Source organism: Oryctolagus cuniculus, chromosome 17 (assembly GCF_051225735.1).
Source record: "Oryctolagus cuniculus isolate XC-2025 breed Fujian yellow rabbit chromosome 17, ASM5122573v1, whole genome shotgun sequence".
NCBI classification, from domain to species: domain Eukaryota; kingdom Metazoa; phylum Chordata; class Mammalia; order Lagomorpha; family Leporidae; genus Oryctolagus; species Oryctolagus cuniculus.
The window spans coordinates 35,645,477-35,652,725 of NC_142883.1; the positions used below are offsets into that span (position 1 = coordinate 35,645,477).

General features: G+C 42.2%; 1 protein-coding gene and 1 pseudogene across 1 annotated transcript in view; both read left to right on the forward strand.

Annotated features, from left to right (window-relative positions):
• Window positions 1-7,249, forward strand: part of BRIP1 (BRCA1 interacting DNA helicase 1) — a 208,876-nt gene that overhangs the window by 89,353 nt on the left and 112,274 nt on the right.
• Window positions 3,697-4,769, forward strand: LOC138846151 (histone deacetylase 1 pseudogene; annotated as a pseudogene).

Below are 7,249 nucleotides of genomic sequence, written 5' to 3' on the forward strand. Positions count from 1 at the left end.
ACTAAAAGAACAGACACTCTACTAACTCAGAGAGGCATAGTTCAAAGATAAAAGCCATCAGAGGATAAAACCAACAAGTATTTCTACAAATGCCTGAAAAAACATGCAGAAATTCAAGAAACAAGAGTAAGGAAGACAACATGACTCCCAAAAGGAGCAGAAAAGCACTTCGATATTAGAATGTGAAGACAAAAAAATTGATGAAATGCCTGAAAAGGAATTCAAAAGATTAATCATAGGATTACTCAGAAGCATTGAGAAGCAAATTCATGAGTTAAAGAAATCCATACATGACATGGAAGAAAAATTTTCCCATGAGATTGAGATTTTGAAGAAAAATCAAACTATTAGAAATGAAAAATTCAATATATCAAATAAAAATACAGTGGAAAGCCTTAACAGCAGCCTTGGTGAAGCAAAGAAAGACTATCCAAACTATAAGAAAAATCTTTGAAAATTTCTCAGACCCCCCCCCCCCAAAACAAAACAAAACAAAACACAGCCAGCTAATCTTTGACAAAGGAGCTAAAATCAATCCCTGGGGAAAGGACAGTCTCTCCAATAAATCGTGGTGGGAAAATTGGGCCTCCATGTGTAGAAGTATGAAACGGCTGGCACTGCGGCTCAATAGGCTAATCCTCCGCCTTGCGGCACCGGCACACCGGGTTCTAGTCTCGGTTGGGGCACCGGATTCTGTCCCGGTTGCCCCTCTTCCAGGCCAGCTCTCTGCTGTGGCCTGGGAGTGCAGTGGAGGATGGCCCAAGTGCTAGGCTCTGCACCCAAATGGGAGACCAGGGTAAGCACCTGGCTCCTGCCATCGGATCAGTGCGGTGCGCCAGCCGCAGCGCACCGGCCGTGGCGACCATTGGAGGGTGAACGAACGGCAAAGGAAGACCTTTCTCTCTGTCTCTCTCTCTCACTGTCCACTCTGCCTGTCCAAAAAAAAAAAAAAAAAGTATGAAACAAGACCCCTTATACTTTATGCAAAAATCAAGTTAAAATGGTTCAAAGGGGGGCCGGCACTGTGGCTCACTTGGTTAATCCCATATGGGCACTGGGTTCTAGTCCCGGTTGCTCTTCTTCCAGTCCAGCTCTCTGCTGTGGCCCGGGAGGGCAGAGGAGGATGGCCCAAGTACTTGGGCCCCTGCACCTGCGTGGGAGACCAGGAAGAAGCAGCGCTGGCCATGGCAGCCATTTGGGGAGTGAACCAATGGAAAGAAGACACTTTTCTCTGTCTCTCTCTATGTCTATAACTCTACCTGTCAAATAAATAAATAAAAAAAAAAGAGTGGAGATCCACCCAGGACTATTTAGAAAAAATGGATCAAGGATATAAATCTGTGACCTGATACCATCAAATTAATGGAGGAGAACATTGGGGGAATTCTGCAAGACATTGGCATCGGCAAAGAGTTCTTGGAAAAGAACTCAGAAGGCAATCAAAACCAAAACAGAAAAATGAGATTACATCAAGCTAAGAAGCTTCTGCACTGCAAAGGAAACCCTCAGCAAAGTCGAGAGGCAACTGAGGAATGGGAAAAATATTTGTAAACTATGAAACTGATAAAGGATTAATATCCAGAATCTTAAAGACCTCAAGAAACTCAACAACAAAACAAACAATCCAGTTAAGAAATGGGCAAAGGACTTGAACAGACACTTTTCAAAAGAGGAAATTCAAATGGCCAACAGACACATGCAAAATGCTCAAGATCACTAGCCATCATGGAAATGCAAATCAAAACCACAAGAGGTTTCACCTCACTCCAGTAAGAATGGCTCCCATACAGATTTCTACAAACAATAAATGGTGGCAAGGACGTGGAGACAATGGTACCCTAATCCACTGTTGATGGGACTGTAAACTAGTACAGTCATTGTAGAAGACAATATGGAGATAGAAAGCTGAAAATAGATACACTATATGACCCAGCAATCACACTCTTGGAAATTTATCCAAAGGAAATGAAATTGGCATATGAAAGATTATCTGTACCCCCATGAGTATTGCAGCTGAACTCACAATAGCTAAGATAATGGAATCAACCCAGATGTCCATCAGCTAATGACTGGATAAAAAATTATGGTATATATATACACTATGGAATACTGCTTGGCTGTGAAAAAAGAATGCAGTCCTGTCTTTTGCAACAAAATTGATGCAACTGGAAACCATTATACTTAATGAAATAAGCCAGACCCAAAATGACAAATACCATATATTTTCTCTGATCTGTGGTAACCAATAGAGTACCAAAAATATAGGAGAGAAATGGACATTTTGAGATACAATGATTGTTTATAGTTCTTTTCTACTGTTGACAAACTTTTTTTCTTCTTGCTATTTGTTGAACTCTTTACTTAGTGTAGGGTTAATCTTATGAGTGTAGAGTAAACTCAGTGTAGATCATTGTAAAAATTATGAGAGGGGCTGGCGCCATGGCTCAATAGGCTAATCCTCCACTAGCAGTGCTGGTACAATGGGTTGTAGTCCTGGTCGGGCACCGGGTTCTGTCCCAGTTGCCCCTCTTCCAGGCCAGCTCTCTGCTATGGCCCGGGAGTGCAGTGGAGGATGGCCCAAGTGCCTGAGCCCTGCACCTGCATGGGAGACCAGGAGAAGCACCTGGCTCCTGGCTTCAGATCAGCACGGTGCGCTGGCTGTGGTGGCCATTGGAGGGTGAACCAATGGCAAAAGGAAGACCTTTCTCTCTGTCTCTCTCTCTCTCACTGTCCACTCTGCCTGTAAAAAAAAAAAAAAAATTATGAGAGGAAGGAGAAGGAAGGTTGGGAGCATAGGCAGGAAATATCACTATTTTCCTAAATCTGTATATAAGAATAACATGAAATTTGTATTCCTTAAATAAAATAAATAAAAATAAGTGGTAAGTCTTGATACGGATGTGGAGAAATTCCATCTACCATTCCATAGTCCCACTACATTGGCTAATCTTCATATAACTATCATACCAAGAGTTCTTAGTGTGACTAATCATATCACATCATAACAATGATGTGAATGAGCTAGAAATCAAATGTCGTTGGCAGGAATTGCCTTTTGGAAAACTGTTCAGTTATTTTTTTTTTAAGTTAAAACTGTGAAAGTACTTCAAAAGTTGGTGGAAAATGAAATTAAAAGTTTATTTTGGTGCAAAAAATGAAATCCATGCACAGTTTTTTCATAATACACATTTTTCTTGAACTTTTTGAATCCTTGTACATATACCATGTGATACAGCCATTCCACTCCCAGGTATTTGTTCAAGGGAAATGAAAGCATATTATATGTAATCTTTTGTACAAGTGTGTTCATTGCAGCTTTATTTCTAATAGTTCAAATCTGGAAACAATCTCAAGGTCAACCACTGGGTAACGGGATAAACATTTTATGTTATTTCTGTAGACTGGAATATCACTAAGCAAGGAAAGGAAAAAAACTTGGTAATGTGCAGTAATATGGGTCAGTATTAAAAGTCAGGCAGAAGATGCTATGTGAAGCTGCAGGTGGGAATGTGGACAAACTGTTAGGAGGAACAGAAGGCAAGCAAGATGGTGGAGACTAAGCACTAGGAGGAAAGTCTGTTACTACTATGATGGAGGTGTTGGAAAGTACTTTTGTGGACAAGGCCACCCACTGAAGCCTCACTGAATCCACATGACTCACAATTTGCTGCTCAACTGTGGTGTCTACTGAAAAATGGAAATCTGTGGCTCTCACAAAGCCAGTGCTAAGGAGATAACCAAATACCACAATGATGACTATATTAAATTCTTAAGCTCCATTTATCCGGTAACATAAAGCAAGAAGATGCAGAAGTCCAAGGCATCTGGTTTCTGTTACATCAGTGGTACCGTCTTGGCCATCCTGGAACTGAAGGATCCCCAGAAGTGCTGCATATTGACATTACTATCCACCACAGTGATGGCATGGAAGAGGCCTTCTGTTCACAGACTGGATCTTGACTGTGTCTTTTCATAACTGCAGAGCGTACTTCCCAGGAAATGAGGTCCTATAGGATATTGGGGCTGGCAAAGGCAAGTATTATTGCTGTTAACTACCTGCCCTGAGGTGGGATTAATGATGAGTCCTGTGAGGCCATTTTCAAGTGGGTCATGTCCACGTAATGGAAATGTTACAGCCTAGTGCAGTGGTCTTGCAGTGTGGCTCAGACTCCCTGTTTGGGGATTGGCTGGTTTGCTTCTGTCTGACCATCAAAAGGCATTCCAAGTGTGTAGAATCTGTCAAGAGCTTCCACCTGCCTATTCTGATGCTGGGAGGAGGTGGTTCCACTATTTGTAATGTCACCTGGTGCTGGGCATATACCAGTTGGCCGTGGTCCTAGAGATCCCTAATGAACTTCCATAGAATGACTGCTTCAAATAGTTTGGATCAGATTTTGTTTCATGTTAGTCCTTCCAATGTGACTAACAAGAACAGTAATGAGTATCTGGAAAAGATCAAACAGCAGCTGTTTGGGAACCTGAAAATGCTGCCCCACACATCCGGGATCCAAATGCAGGTACTTCTTGAGGATGCAGTCCCAGAGACGAGGTAATGAGGACGAAGAAGATCCTGACAGGTGCATTTCTAATCTTTTCCTCTGACAAACAAATCGCCTGGGAGGACGAGTTCCCCAACTCTGATGAGGAGGGAGAAGGTAACCACTAGAACTCTTCCAACTTTGAGAGCCAACAGAGTCAAAACAGAAGATGAGAGAAAGATCCAAAGAGAAGAAAGGGTCAAAGAGGGTGTCAGGTTGGCCTGAGTATACCTTTCCAGATCCGGCTTCTTGCCAGCTTCCCACCATTCTCCTTTAACCCCTCAGATTTTATATTTTTATTTTGTTGTATTTATATAAAAATATATTAAATATAAATGTCCCCAGGGAGTAGACATGATCCAGGGTCCTGAGCCCAGGGTGGCCGAGCTGAGTCAACTCTTTTAGCAGATGTCTTGCCAGCCATCCCTCCTAAGTTCTTAACTTTACATCGTAAAGGATGCCTTTCCTGCATCCATGAGACAACATGCTCAGGTGCCAGGGTGTCTGCATAGGTAGATGTGGAGGGATGCCTCTTACTGAGCATTGTAGGAGGGACTCCCTGTTCTTTTCATGCTCCTAAGGTAACATTTTTAGTTTGGTTCTGTTCTCAGCTTCCCACTGGCCTCAGGTAAACTAAGAAACACTACCTGCCCTCAGTCTTTCTCCAACTCTGCAGGTGGAGGTTGTAAATCTAGTTTATTTCTTGAGATGCTGTTTTCCCTTTTGGAGACTCTTTGTAATAAAAGGATATCTTTCTATCATCTCCACCCCCTAAAAAAGCCAGATGTGAAAGTGAACATATTGCATGATTTCATTTTTAGAAAATTCTAGAAATGATAAATTCTCTTCATCTGTGTGAGGGATAATTCTGGGAATAGTCTCGTTTGTGAAAAAGTATTCAAGGAATAGTTTGTCAAAAAGTACTCAACTCTGTTTCAGACAACAAGTAAACCATTGAGTGTAGCTTCCGTCTATTAAGTCTTTTTCTACAAGAAAAGTTGACTGCTTGGATGTGAGCCATAGTTTGTGGACCACTGTTATATATACTGTAGTGACGGAATAGTGGTTTCCTACGACTACAGATGCTAGGGCACTGACCACAAAGTGGATATATTAGTTTGCTAGCACCATTATAACAAAATATGACTAGGTGACTTAAACAGCAGGAATTACTTTTCTCACAGTTTGCAAAGCCAGAAATCAGGTGTTGGCATGTTTGGTTTCCTCTGAGGTCTCTCTCGTCCTGTAATTGACCTCTGCCTTGCTGTGCCCCTGTATAAACTTTTCTAAGTACTTGAGTATCCCTGGCATTTTTTTGTGTCCAGATGCTTTTTTGCTGTAAGGATACCAGCAGTACTTACCTAACAGATGAGGTACCATGATCATGAAGGGTACCAGCAGATTGGATTAGGATCCACCCCGAAGAACTACTTTTAAGTCAATCACTTCTTTAAAGACTTTATTTCAGGAGATTGTCATATTCTGAGGTTCTGGGGATTCACACTTTGTGCATATGAATTTTGGAGGAAAGAATTCAGTCCATAACAAGGTGCAAAAGAACTTTTTAGGATATTAAAAATGTTTCATGTTTTGATTATGGGAGAAACTATATAGGCTCATGTATTTGTCAAAGTTCATTGAGCTGTACCCTTAAAATGAGAGCCTTTTATTCTATGCAAATCATACTCCAGGAGTAAGTGTTTTGTACAGCACGTAAGAAGCTACTTGGGAAGCCTGCATTCCATATTGTAGTGCCTGTTTTGAGTCCTGGCTCATCTTGAAATGCGGCTACTCCCAAAATGGTCCTAATGGCCAGGGCTGGGCCAGCCTGAAGCCTGGAGTCCAAAATTCCTTCCAGGTCACCCACGTGAGTGTCAAGGGAAGAACTTGGGCTATCTTTTGTGTCTTTCCTAGGCAAATTAGCAGGGATCCAAATGGAAAGCAGAGCAGTCAGGACTTGAACCTAGCATTCTGATGTTCAATACTGGCATTGCACATGGCAGCTTAACCCACTGCATCGTAACATCAACCCTAGAAAGTAGGTTTGGAAGGAACGTAACTCAAACAAAGATTGCATATGACAAACCCACAGCCAGTATCATGTTCAATGGGGAAAAGCTAAAGCATTTCCTCTAAGATCTGGAGCCAGACAAGGATGCACACTCTCAATGCTCTTATTCAATACAGTACTGGAAGTTTTAGCCAGAGCCATTAGGCAAGACAAAGAAATAAAAGGAATACAAATAGGAAAGGATGAAGTCAAATAGTCCCCATTTGCAGATGATAAGATTCTAAACAAAGAGAAACCTGAAGACCCCACCAAGAGACTATTAGGTCTGATAAACATATACAAAACGATGCAGTATACAAAATCAACATGCACTACTTAGTAGCATTTCCTATATACCAAAAATGAACTCACTGTGAAAGAAAATATAAAGAAATCCCAGGGGGGTCGGCACTGTGGCTCAGTGGGTTAACACCCTAGCCTGAAGCGCCAAAATCCCATATGGGCACCAGTTTGAGACCCAGCTACTCCACTTCCAATCCAGCTCTCTGCTATGGCCTGGGAAAGCAGTAGAAGATGGCCCGAGTCCTTGGGCCTCTGCACCTGCGTGGGAGACCTGGAAGAAGCTCCTGGCTTCGGATCGGCGCAGCTCCAGCCATGTGGCCCTCTGGGAAGTGAGCCATCGGATGGAAGACCTCTCTCT